At 38.1% G+C, this 14,974-nt stretch overlaps 1 protein-coding gene across 4 annotated transcripts in view; it reads left to right on the forward strand.

The window, feature by feature from the left end:
• Nucleotides 1-14,974, forward strand: part of LOC126483832 (cap-specific mRNA (nucleoside-2'-O-)-methyltransferase 2) — a 296,880-nt gene that overhangs the window by 81,379 nt on the left and 200,527 nt on the right. The gene's annotated exons all lie outside the window — the stretch shown is intronic.

Genomic DNA, 14,974 nt, shown 5'->3' on the forward strand with positions numbered 1-14,974 from the left:
AAATATTAACACATTTCAGTAGAATGGAGGCTTCAATTAGCAAACTGAAGAGATGAGGTTCCATACATCACATGAAAATCTTGTGTGAAAATACAAGGCTTACAAAAGTTTTCTTGTATAATAATGGAATTTTGGATGAATTCAGGGGATAACAAAGACTACACATCAAAATCCATGAATACCTAATACCAAAATGCCACCTTCTCATTTTAAAGTACTTTAAATTACTTCATAGAGCAATCATCCTTCAAAAAATGGCATACTGGAATATATACGAACACACAGTAAGAGAAGAAGATAGTGAAATATTACACCTAGGTCAAAATTACTCAGTAGTTCCAACTGTAGAAATTGTAACATGAAGTAGTCAGAGCATCTGATGTGCTGTCAGTACCTCAACGTGGATACATCATTCAATATGGCCAGTACAGCCAAATCTCAGAAAAACAAAATATAAGACATACCCATTCATTTAAAAACCATTTTAAATTACCTCATGGGATTATACTGCTCACGTACATCACTTAGCTTTACATGTAAATGAATTAGTTAAAAGTAAGTAAAATAAAAATTGACAAGGTTGAAATGTGACCACGTTGTGGTCCAAATGGTTTCTGGTTTGCACAACAGATACTATAGGTCTCTTAATGGGAAGCTATAATAAATATTTCTCAAAAGTTAGTGCTCAACATGGACCACACGAATTTAATGTTTTCCCCAATAGTATCACTCAACCACAATGTTCTGCAAACATGTTACAATAATTATGAACAAACTGTTCTCTATAACTAAAATTACAACAAGAAATTCTGAAGGACAGGACCAAAACAACAATCTTTGGACTATCAATTGACATTAGAGTCATATTTTTTCCTATAAAATGACAAAGTTCAAGAAAAACATATGTCCCGTCAACTGTTCTTAGAATTTACAGTTTTTGAGATTATCAGGGTACTGTCATATGACATAAAATAAGCTTGTAAAACAAAGTTGTAGGCATGGAGAAACACACAGGCAAAACTCAAAAAAAGATAATTATAATGCATGTCCATGGTGACAAAACAGCTAACATTATCCTCATCCTGTTCATAAAACTTCACATAAAAAAAGGAAAGAATGCAGTGAGTTTATAATCAGTTCATTAAATACAAAAAGATTCACATCTAGAATGTGGTTCTGTGCGACAGAAGTGCACGCATTGTTTCTAAACAGACTTTTGACTGACGGGACAAGAGCACATGGCTTGTCCGGTGAGGAAGGAGAGATACACGTGTGATGTTGACAAACTTAAATGGCCATTCTCTCTTGCAGGTTAATGGAGGGGGTATTATCTGTGGCGTAACGCACGTCTTCCGGAAGGGGACAGAGTGGAGGAGTATGCGCAAGGGATGAGTAATGGCGAGAGGGGGGAGGGGAGGCAATATGTCTGAGTAGCGGTGGCTACCAACCAGGGTGCAGACGAAGGCGAGCCTCATCATGATATGTCAATGATGCATAGATGAAAGAGATAGGTAGGCGATCAATTTATGAAAGCGAAAACTGAAAGGATAAACTGATCAGCTGAGCATTCTACGGGTGCTAACTGCACCATGTAAGGCACACGGCCCTGGAGGAGGGAGGGACAGAAAACAATGGTTCAAATGGCTCTGAGCACTATAGGACTCAACTTCTGAGGTCATTAGTCCCCTAGAACTTAGAACTAGTTAAAAAATGGTTCAAATGGTTCTGAGCACTATGAGACTTAACATCTGTGGTCATCAGTCCCCTAGAACTTAGAACTACTTAAACCTAACTAACCTAAGGACATCACACACATCCATGCCCGAGGCAGGATTCGAACCTGTGACCGTAGCGGTCTCGCGGTTGCAGACTGAAGCGCCTAGAACTGCACGGCCACACCGGCCGGCAGAACTAGTTAAACCTAACTAAGCTAAGGACATCACGCACATCCATGCCCGAGGCAGGATTCGAACCTGCGACCGTAGCAGTCGCACGGCTCCAGACTGCAGTGCCTAGAACCGCACGGGCACTTCGGCCGCTGAGGGAGGGACAAAGTTATGGTTGAGGTTGGAACGAATAGAGGAGTGAATGAGAGAAATGGTAGTAACCCAGGTGCCATGCATGGGCGAGGGAGGTACTGTGCTCTGTCTCCATAGGGTTGATTATGTCTCGTAGGGGGTAACTACTACAAAATTCCCAAAATCCTGAAGTAACGGGCTGTGTAGTTCTCGTGGGGGCGTGAACTACTGCGACATTGTACAATAAAACCTTTATTCATTAGGGTGGACGACTCTTACTAACTATATTTCCAACAAGATAACACAGTACTGCGCTTGGGAGATGACATCACGTCACAGGTGCTAATCATAAACAATCTAGTGCTTATTTCAGTGGGTGCTTCTATCTTATTACAGCATGGGTGTATTTGTTTGAATAAATAAATGGGTGTCTCTCGCTTTCTAAACACATGGTGGAGCACTATATGCAAATGGTAGCAGTGCTGATTTCTGTGCTCACTCGTAACATCTTCACTTCATCACTAAATTACTTCATAAGAAGTATGGTGAACAATAACGGAGCTTGTGTTTGTCTGGGTGAACTCTTAAATGTGCAAAATGCACATGGGTGCGAACTGCGAACTACAATTCTTCACTTACTTGCGTGAAACTTCTTTGGTTTTATCCTATCACAAAATCTATTTTGCTTATTGCTCTGCAGCAAGAGGGTAGCGCACTTCTTCTCAACTTCAGGGGTGCAGTCGGCTCCTCTCTATTGAATATCCTAGATAAGTCGGGTGCTTCACTTTCTTTCAAACATACCAATCCAGCTCTGGGCACGAACATGGCACATAATGGGATTCCGGAATCGCTAACGCACAAAATCGTGTATCACGACTGAAGGGGAATGTTACGTAATGGGAGTGTTACTATAGTGCAACATATCTAGAATCCAGGGCTATGGGGGGGGGGGGGGGGGGTACATAATGGTGAAACCATTTAAGAATTTGGAAAAGGAGCAGGTAGTCAGTTCTTACGGTGCGTCAGACTAGACAGGTACTATACTTCGGAGGAGGCTCGAAAATGCAGACTGCCACCAAACTAAATGGCGGTGCACGGGAAGACACCCCATGATGGCGCACTTTGTTATTGCAATGTTTTTCCGCTTTGCATTCCATCAGCTGGAGGTTGCTTGCTTCCAAACTCCCCTTAGAGTTATAGTCTGGTCAGTGGGATGAGAATGAAAAACTCGCAATCATTGTTTAATCTTAGGCAGCTTGAAAGAAAACAGGGAAATAAATGCTTCTAAAATGACAGTAGACTTAGCTCATCTGCAAAGCAGTGGAGCATTAGTTCCGTAAGTTAGATGAAAATCCGAAGTATCACAATCTATTGAACAATAAAAGACAAATAGAATAGACACCGCAAGGAGGGGATCCACATTCTAGGTTTGACAACAAAACGAAACATTCAACGATGTACGCTTGTAAAAAGTAGCATTGTAAAAAAACTTTAGTAGGGTAAACTTGATGCAGTCTCTCACAAGGGAAAACAAAATTATTGTCAATAAAGGAGATCTTAAAGGGAAATACAGTACAATACAAAAATTTTGCAACAAAGCTGAATAATGGAAATAGCTTAATATCATCAAATGACAAATACTTATACAGTAGTTGGGAGAGGGTACCTTTAAACATATCAAAATCTTCAGAAATATCTGAACTTTTCACATAATACAAAGAGGTGTGGACTTGGGCCATCTTTCTCCTAAAACTTTGAACAGTTACTTAAAACCACTTAGTATTTATACTTCATATAATACTCTCAGTAGACTGTCACTCAAAATATATGCAATGAATAACTTATAAATGAAATGAAAATTAGACTTAATTTATGACAGACCAGACAAAGAAGAGGGAGAAAAGTTTTAGCACATGGGGGCGTGACTGGCTCATTGAAAGGCTACAGCTGTGCCAGTCCATGTGTTTGCGCCATACGGTCTCTGCTTATAGTAGCATGGTAAAGTGAATCATGGTTAACGGTTCTGCTTTGACATCTGGGGTGGCAGCATAAAACAGACGACTTAACATCACTTGAAACAACACACACAGGACCTCTTGCCTGTATGTAATTATCTTCAACCACATAGCCACAGGACCTCGTGCCTGCTCACAAATAACCTCAATAAAACAACACGTTACATATCTTCATATCAACAAATTTTGCCGCCCTCTGGGGGATAACAGCTGGAAGTCATCTATCTCCTCTTATCAACTTACAGGGGTAGAACAGGTCAATTCTAATTCATCATTATAATTCTTATTATGGTACATCACGTAATACACTGGAGCTTCGTGCATTGAGTTAACTAGTCAAGGAACTACCACTTACGAAAAACAGAAGGCATGGACAGAAAAAGAATATATTGTTGGGAAACAGGGTGCAGAGAGACGAGAAAGAAAAGAAAGAGAAGGTAGAAAAAGTTCATTCCTTAGTGCACCAAGAAACTCCCATCAAGGTAAAAAGATTGAGTGCGGCAACTATTTGTTAAAAGTGTATAACTACTTTGAGAGTAAGACAGTTAGTTCTGCAACACTAATACTTGCACGGGATACTCATACTATCAAATTCTGCAACACACTCTTGGTTACTATGCTGTCAAACAAATCAAGAGGTAGTATCAGCAAAACTATTCATACTTTGCCATCTTCCATTCATATTTGAGCTTTGGAATTCTATTATTGGGAAATTCTTGTGATCCAAAAATAATATTTAGTTGGCTGGAAAAGACATTTATATGTTTTGTGGAACTTGTACCCCAAGATTCTTGTAGGAATTATTTTAAGGAACTTAATTCTATGACAGTACCAAGTTTAAAGTTGCCTGATCTATACTAAGAAAAATATAAATCAGTTAAATATTAGAAAAACAACACATCAGCTTGACACAGGAAATGCACATACAGCTGACAAGCCTAATATTAGAAAAACAGCACATCAGCTTGACACAGGAAATGCACATACAGCTGACAAGCCTAATGTCAATAGGGTGCTGAGTCCAAGTTGTGTTGTTCACTGTTCTGTGGATATAACTTGTAATGCCTGAAGCATCCCTCTTGGAGGTAATTAAGAATGCCCACTCTGAAGAAATTATCAAGTTGTCCAGACAGCTCTGTAGCTCTGTTCGGTGACTCTGAACAATATGTACAAAAACAAAACAGCCACAGTGAAAAAATCACAACTTGCTCAGAATTAACAAAACGCCTGGCTCATAAATGTCGCACACAAACATTCTCTTTGTGGACATTCCATACCGCTACAATTTGCTGTCTCGGTCTTCAGTAAACAAGGAGATTAGTGCTTCTAATGAGCATTTGTCAAGTATATGCAAGCAATTCAAAAACGTTTGCATTGTTGGTATTTATGGTGTTGGATGTTCTCATGGACACCACTTGAATGGCCTAGGGAAACAAATTGTGACACGAAAGTTACTGCACGAACTCTAGAAGCAGCAGCACACATCTGCAGAATAAACAGCAGTATTATTAACATAACAAAAATCAGTAGTAGCGGGTACAACATAAGCAGCAGTACAGTACAGCAGCAGCAGCAGCACCACCACCACCAACACCACCACCAGCAATGGTGGCAGCAAAACCAACATCAGCAACATCATCAGACCCAACATAAAGAGAACCATTGGCAACAGTGCCAATAAAAGAAGTTAAGACAGCTTCTGTACAATGAATCAGAGCAGCAGCAGGAGCAACGATGATAACAACAGAACCACCAAAAACAGTTACAGCAGCATATCTCTGCTTGAGGCTGTGCCAAAGGCAAGATACATCTGCTCCACTTAAAGAGAATTTTTTATCACTTCAAACCAAGAAAAGAATAAGATGTGACAAACCAGCCTGAAACTTGCAGATGCATAACAACTATCAGGGAAAAGCAGCACATCACCAGGTAACGAAAAAAGTAAAAATACTTACAAAACGTTCAGAATAATGTCAGAATTTTCACTCCTTCAAGAACAAAATGTTAGATTTGGAAATTGTGGTAGGTATTTTTGCCAATGTTTGTTGTATTTATTTATCTGAACAACACTGGTGCTAGTTTAATGAATTAAGTCTTACACATATAAGCAGTTTTAAACTAACATCACTTTATTGCCATGGAAGTGGACCAACTAAAGAATAAAAAAACATTTTGAAGCATGCGCCATTAAGATAAAATCTGTGGAGAAGAGGAAAAACAAAAAAAAACCATCATATCAAAATACAGATAACTACTGGGTGATAAAAATATTTTTTTTAATGGAGGACGCGTTAAACATTTCTTATAATAATGAAGTGAAATTGTCGTTATGTGAATATTTTAACATCACCTGATAATTGAAAGTAAAGAAAAATACAGCTTTTGAGTAACCTAAGCAGCTTTGACATTAAACCACTGTTTAAAGTCCCCACTAGAATAACAGAGTTGTCACCATCCCTGTTAGATAATATCTTCACAAATATTGAAACTGGTGTCACTGAGGCTGCAAATGTAAACTTAGGTCTTTTGGATCACAAAACATGAGTAACATGTATAACTTATTCTGTACCCAAAGCAGTAAAACATAAATGGGAATATAAAGATGCTTCAACATAGAAAAAGCGAGTATTTTTATTCAGATGTTGCCATAAGAAATCTGGGAAAGTGTATTTGAAAAACCAACAACCAATGAGTCATTCAATGCATTTTCTATTATTTGCATTTCTCTGTTTGAGAAGTGTTGTCCAAAAACCTCACAAAAATCAGTGTCGTGCCAAGGAACAACAGCCAGAGGGTATCACCTACTCAGAATATCTAGTCAAACATTAAAACAACTCAGCAAGAGAGAGAGAGAGAGAGAGAGAGAGAGAGAGAGAGAGAGAGAGAGAGAGAGAGAGTGAGTGTTATACTGGTTTATTTCCCCAAAGCACAATCCACTTCTTTACAAATGACTTACTTGGAATTTTGCAGCTCTTCTTCTTTATGGGATAGTCGGCTGCTGGAAAATCTGACTTCTTCTCCATCAAATAGAGCTAGATACAGGAACTTTTAAGCCTCTTTCTACTTATAAAATGAGTATACATACAAACTTTCCTTTTCATCAGTTAACGATGTATTTGACTTTCATGCACAACATAATTCACACTTTCAACATACATTTGCAACTTTCTGTAAGTACCTCGTACCGTCGAACATTAGAAACAAAATGAGTTATAGTTAAAAGAAAGTTGGCTTGACTACCATGACTTTCTTAAAATGAGTCAGAAAATACGTCTTGCCTCTACCAAGGCTGAGTCAAGAGTCCATATATGAGTACTTTTTCAGCTGTTCTTGTTTCACATAATATTCAATGACACAATAAGCACAGAGCAGCATAAAAACTCCAGGTTCTTCCTTACACACCCACTAAAACCTCTATGGATTGCCCGACAAGTACTTGTCGGTGCCGTTCGACTGCCGTGTCTACTTTCTTCCCGTGACTGATTTTAAACCTACACACGCAATCATGTGACGCGCAGAAGGTAGGATTCTACCATCCCACACTCATATCTAGAATATCGTGTGGTCAAGATTGTAGAAGGCTGAGTGGTTCTATAATTTTCGAATCACTATAGTATGGCCTCATCTTCTGGGATCATAAGACAAACATGAAAACCAGCTTCAGTCAACGAAAATGAGCTATTAGAGTAATTACCTGCAGTTCAAGGCTAACACCCTCGCAGCACTTATTTCACCATCTAAATAGTCTACCTCACCAACGGCCTTTCCACAGTGGTAACACTGATTCCCGTCAGATCACTGAAGTTGACCGCTGTCAGGCTGGGCTAGCAATTGGATGGCTGACCATCCAGTTTGCTGAGTGCTGTTGGCAGGTGGGGTGCGCTCAGCCCTTGTGAGGCGAGCTGAGGAGCTATGTGACTGAGAAGTAGTAGCTCCAGTCTGGTAAACTGACGTAAGGCCGGGAGAGCGGTGTGCTGATCACATGCCCCTCCATATCCAAATCAGTGATGTCTGTGGGCTGAGGATGACACAGTGGCCAGTTGATACCGTTGGGCCTTCGTGGCCTGTACAGGTAGTTTTTAAATAGTGTACCTTTAACATGCCCCTGTATACAAAAAAGTGTAATTAACGTGGAAAGGTACAGTGACAATTCTGAAACTAACTCAAGATCTTCATTCTTCCAATACAAAAATGTGCAATGACATCCATATAAAAAGGATAAATGAAGCTTTATCACAAAAGCAAACAAACATACATTCAGGGTACTAGATTGTGCAACAAACTTTTGGCACATATAAAAAAAATAAGAGAAATTGTATTCAGTTAAGGAAAATTTATCAGTGACCAACTGCTATTATAGTGTAAAAGAATACCTGCATTAATCTTGCAGTAATTAATTATTGTCATGTACTATGTGTCAATAGTATTTTTAATCAAGTGCTTTTCATTATTTGAATGAATATTTTGTACAAAAATGTTAAAACTGTTATGTGCTTGTATATAAATGTCAGCTATGTATTCCATGTAAAATATCCTTTCCATACATTTATGTAGCTCATCAAAGTAGTATGTGCAGTTTTTAACGTGATGATGCGTAGGGTACTATACCATCTTATATTGTGGAGGCTACTGTGAACCTATATTATTATTATCATCATCATCTTTTTTTATTGTATGTATTTACAGTTGAAATCCATGCAGTGCAAATGGTCTCTGGATGAATATACTCCTTCTCCTACTACTACACAGGACTATCGTAGACCCACCACACTTGTTAACATCATGGCATCACGTTTGGTAGAAAACTCCCACAAAATGCCCAAACAGCATAAATGAATAAATGCAAATATAAGAACAGAAAATTGGCCAAAAGTAATGAATACTGCAAATTTTAAAAATTTCATGACAGTTTAATAGATCTTATTTTAAGATAAATTATTCAAAATAATAAAATGGAGAGTTAAATAATACAGTGTCAAACAAATCAGTATGTAATTTACATGTAATGTCTGAAGTCTATTACTGTAACTTTATTAATCAATTAGTTTAATTATATTAAGTAATTGGTAGAGTCAAATGTGTCAACATAAAGTTTACATGTAATTATACAATTTTGAACATGGTTGTTATTCAGCAACGGTATGTTAGTTCCAGCATAAGATTAAAGAGCCAACTGGTTGCACATAAATGTTAGGTACATTGACATAGGTTTCCACACCTACCTGGGGTGTCCTTGTCAAAATGAACAGTGTCTAAATCATAAAATTACATTGCTGAAAAGCAATAGTCAGAATTTTGAGCAGCTATGCTCAAGTCAGAAGTAAAACAAAATGTTGTAGCTTTTGCCACGTGTACACAGCTGGGAACCTCATCAGATTGATCGGCACAGTGGTTTACATTGCTGCTATGATAACAGTATCGCTGCCTACCAGGTGTGGACAGTAATGGTAATAATAGTCGTAAATGAAATCTGATGACACAGATTTCATGGAAAATGCTGCAAAGTGAATAAATAAATTGACAAAGAGTATGTGAGGTATAAAAAAAGACACAATGAATATAACAAAAATTTAGATTTTATGGGTATGTTAACACATTGCTGTCGGGCAACAGTTACTGCTGCAGTCCCCCAGAGGTCGTGTGTGTGTGTGTGTGTGTGTGTGTGTGTGTGTGTGTGTGTGTGTGTGTGTGTGTGTGTTTTCTGCACCATTTCAGTGCAGTAATGTGTTCATTGTAAATAAGTATCATAGTAGGTCTGTGGAATGGTACATTACCTTATTTGTTTGAGTTGTAAATATTTGTCATGTATTATTGTTTTTCTGACATGTTCTACATCCTGGAAGACCACCTCACTACAGATCAATTGGAATGAAAGTAAATCTAATATAAAAACACACAACTATTGCAAACAAGGCATATGCATTCTGCAGAAAGTGTGTCAGTGAAAATAGAATTTTGTTCTACCCATTATTTTGGGAGATCTGTTCAGGCAGTCATACTATTTGGGACACAAGACTTCAGGAATAATTGCGAAAAAGAGAAAAATTGGAAATTGTCAACTTTTGAACAAAATATATTAAAGAAACACAAAGTATATATGTCTTAAAAATTTTGAATCTCATCATTTGCTGCAGTGGTCAAAACAACATTAAAAATGGATTATACATCATTGTTTTACCAATTGTGCAGCCCATCCTTATAAAATCATTAGTAACAACACAATGACAGACCAGTGACAAAATTAACTGTCTGCCCCATGCCATGAGGAATTGTCAGAAGTAAAAGTTTGTCAAAAGCCGCTTGTGCCTCACTCCAGGCAATCAATCAGCAAATGCATTATGTATTGCATGTCAAGTCCCAACCACATCCCCAGAAGAAGAATTATGAGGAACAACCAGACTTGAAAAGAATGAGTAAAAGACTATCTGACCACTTTTCATTGGTCATGGAGGGTGATGCCAAAGGGAGGTATATGCTTAATAATGACAGTAAAGTTTGCATGAGAGAATTGGTAAGCCCCCTGATAAGCACTCTTATTTCACTTTAGTGAAAAAGTAAGAAAGTATGGTGGGCATAGAAGAAAATGCTTGTAAGGTGTTTCATATATTAAAGCAGACTACAAATGAGTTCGGGATTGATGTCAGGGGAGTAAAACTGATAACAGCTTAAACCATTGTGTTTGTATCTGGTAGCACAACATTTCAAATCACTTCATGCTCTTTTACTGCTATGTTACCCTCTTGACAGAAAGTATGACTTCAATGGGAAGATGGCTTTCAGGGGAGTAGCCATCTTTGTAGATATACAAACCTGTCCTCTTCTCTCCCCCCCATCATACAAAGCACTGTAATAACATAAGTGCATCATAATATAACTGACTGTGCCCCCTCATGAATAAATTGACCAAGAGACCCCCACTAATCTCATCACACCCTCCCAGTTCTTTTCTATTTATTTATTTATTTATACATATTCCTTAGATCCTTTAATGTACATCAAACGCTAGGGTGTTTAACAACTTTAAGAACATACAAATGTTCTTGCATAGAACATAATAGTCACTTTACAAAAGCAGACATTGGACATAAGTACGTAATATAATATTACATCAGAAAAAATAAGTTATTTTACAAAAACAGTAGTGGGGAACGTACATAATTTAAAACTACAACAGAAGAAATAAGCAAAGTAACAAGGATTAACACATGTTGTTTAAAACCTGTCAAACGTGCACTGAATATATGTATCCACATTTTATGCTTCTTAATCAAAAAATTCATCTAATGAATAAAAGGCTTTTTCAAGTAAATGTATCTTCAGTTTATTTTTAAATAATGCTTTGTAACTACATAGGAATTTGATGGAGTTTGGCAGTAAATTAAAAATTTAATCACTGGAGTACTGTACACCTTTCTGCACCTGAGTTAGATTTTTTATCTCTCACTGGAGGTCAGTCTTCCTCTTCATGTTGTGATCATGGAACATTTAATTGATTTGATAATGGGATTGGTTGCCAATGATGAAACTCATAAACAAATATATTGGGATGTAATAATAAGTACACCAAGCTTCTTGAACAGATTACGGCAGGAGGTTCTTGGGTGTGCACATTATTCAGACCACCTTTTTCTGTTCCAAGATATTTTTTAAAAAATTTTTTTTTTATGAAGGTGAATTTCCCAAGAAAATAATTCCATAGCACATGACTGAGTGGAAGTACCCAAAATAAATAGATTTTGTGACACTGACATCTCAGATTTGTGAGATTGTCCTAATGGCAAATGTAGTGGAGGACAAACATTTTATGGTTTCGGGAATATGATGTATCCTGCTGACCCTACTGTCTACGAGGAGACCTGCGAATTTGTTACAATGTACTCTTTGTATTTGCTGACTGTATGTAAAATAGGAATCTCTTGTGGGACTTCATGAGCGAAGATGAAGTGTTTAGTGGCTTTACTCTGAACCAAATTAAGAGTTCTGAAAGTAATTGATTGGCTTTAGCTTCTATGTCAGTGAACTGTTTATCGGGTATCACAATGCTAGTAACATCGGCAAACATAATAAACTTGCATGTTGTGTATGACAAAGGTAGGTCATTTATATAAATCAGAAACAGTAGTGAACTGAGGGCTGATCCCTGAGGGACTTCATGGAATACAGTGCCCCAGTTAGACTCCACCTTCTGCCCCGATGTGCTGCTCTTATCAGGAACTAACTTTTCCTTCCTATCATTCAAATAGGATGGAATGACATTTGCCATATTGAAGCCACTCCATAAGAATGGAGACACAAAAAGTCACTGTCTACTGTCCCACCTCTCGTTTGGCCATTTTTGCAAAAGTTTGTGAAAAATTACTGCATTCCAGAATTGTGAGGCACTTTGAAAATTTTAACGTCATCAGTGATAGTTGGCTTTCCAAAAAGATATGTCAACTACTGAAGTAATATTTTCATTCACAGCTCACATATTGAAATGCCTTCATAAAAAAGTGAAGCCAGTCAGGATCTCTCTAAGACTTTCAGTTGTGTTGATCACAAAATATTGGTTGACAGGTCACCATGGCATCAAAGGGGCAGTAGGAAACTGGCTACGTAGCCAGTTTCCCACTGCCTCTCTAATACCATAGTGGCTTGCTTTGTCGACCAGTATTTTGTGATCCACACAACCAAAAGCCTTAGAGAGATCCTGACTGGCTTCATTTTTTTATGAAGGCATTTCAATATGTCGGCTGTGAATGAAAATATTACTTCAATAGTTGACATATCTTTTTGGCAAAGGTCCCAAGTTTGAGTCTCGGTCCGGCACACAGGTTTAATTTGCCAGGAAGTTTCATATCAGCACACTCTCGGCTGCAGAGTGAAAATCTCATTCCAGTATTTTATTAATGGTGATACTGCCCTGATTTCCTTGGTCTGCAAATATGTTGTCTATTAGGATTCTTGAATTAGAAGTTAACTCTGATGGAAAAGTTGACCACTGGGACAAGGTTGTAGCTATACATAAAATTTTCCAGATCTGAGTTCCCACTACTGTGTGTTAGGAAGTTGATATTGAAATCTCCAAGTACTATGACATAGATGAAGCGAGAGCGAGTCAAACTGCTTCAAAAAGAGGTCAAGATTGCCTGAGGGTGCCCTATATACTGCTACAATTAAGAGGATAGAATTACAGAATACTTAATGGCACATGCTTCAAAATATTGCTCTAAACAAACATCGTCATGGAGATTTTGATAGACACCGTATGCTATGGGTCCCTTTACCACTGGACTCTGCATTATAATTTTTTTTGCGTCTTCCCCCCCTCCCCCCTCCCCCCCCCCCCGCCCCTCAGAGAATGTTTGTATATTGAACATGCGATGTAGCTCCAGAACTGTTGTAAGATTTTCCTCTACCATCAGCCTTTTGTTATGCTGCTTTGCAAGCAAGAAAATACCATTTCAGATATTTATTAAGTTGTAAATGATTCCAATCAACCTTTGGTTGCACAGGAAACCAAGTGGACGGGGTTGGGGGGAGATCTTGGAAGGAAACAAGGTGGTCTGCTAAAGATATGGTGAGCAATGGGAGTCTCTAAGTCTCCAAAAGGAGACATTATGCAAACAACACCAGAGCAATTTGCTTGAAGCACTGCTCCCACACACCAGGTTCCAACTACATTTGAGCAATCACTGAGATCAACAGTTGAGACAAATGATGAAGTCAAAAACTTAATTTTCTCAATGTGGTAGCTAGATTCGGTACTATCTCAGGTAGTGAAAGGTCTACAGGTCCTTATAAAATAAGCTGCAACATATAGTATCTTGTTAAAAGTGTAATTTCAATTGTATGTTCTTCTTTAAACTTCCCAGCAACTATATGTTCAGTCACAGTTAACAGCGTGGGGTCAGAAGGAGTGGGTAGAAAAGACCAGTTTTCAATTTCCTGCTGGGAATAATGGTAAATGCCTTTTTTAACAGTTCACATACTGTTTTTAATGTGCTGGAATTGAGAGACAGCATGTAAACTTTTAAAGAACTGGTGATGCTTCTCAGCATTGTTTTTGAAGGTTATCTGGCTGTCACAGCTGGGTGAGCTGAGTGCAAAGCATGTCAAAACATTTAGTAATGTGCGAGCCACAGTGCTTGTGAAATGGACATAATTTGTCTGTCCCAGTTGTTTGGGACGTTTGTGCACTCCTAGTACAATTATGGATGTATAGCGTATAGGTCTGTCGCATTCTTTTCACACTTCAAAATTTACCTCTACTGGTCAGTCATTGTTCCAACTTTGCTACACTGGTGTGAGATCCTAAAGTTCAGAAAGAAAGATAAAAAAATTAAAAAAAAAAAAACTTCTGGTCATTGAAAGAAAACTGCATAAAAAGAAATGTGTCCTCTTTGTGGTAGAGTGATCACAGGAATGAAGAATGAGAAAGAACGAAGAATTTCAGATGCTGCATGAATACCACAGTATTGTGGAGGCAATGAAAAAGAAACAGTTATGTTGGGCTGATCCAGTAGTTAGGAAGCCAGAAAACAGGTTACCATTTGTATCGCTTATAAGATGACCTTATGGCAGTAGAAGAGAGATACTGAGTACAGTGTCAAAAAGCAACTTCCAAAACACATGGGAAGGCTAAATTTGAAATCTGGATTGATAGTGGAGGCACAAAATAGAAGCTGACGGAAGACATAAATGGTCACTTACGCCCATACCACACTTAAAATGTAAAAGAGGCAATCCACCACTTAGATTATTAAACTGTAAAATTTGGCATTTGGCCAGCTTTTAGGCTAAGACTCACTGATGGCAGCTCCTCATTGTAAGAAAGCACATAAAATGTGATCATATTTACTTTTGCCTGCATACCCCTTTATCCCTCAACAAAGTTTGAGAGGACCTTGGGCAACCATCTTCTTTTAGAAGAATGCGATTAATTTTGGATTTCGAAAGTGA

The sequence above is a fragment of the Schistocerca serialis genome, chromosome 6 (assembly GCF_023864345.2).
Source record: "Schistocerca serialis cubense isolate TAMUIC-IGC-003099 chromosome 6, iqSchSeri2.2, whole genome shotgun sequence".
Taxonomy (NCBI): domain Eukaryota; kingdom Metazoa; phylum Arthropoda; class Insecta; order Orthoptera; family Acrididae; genus Schistocerca; species Schistocerca serialis.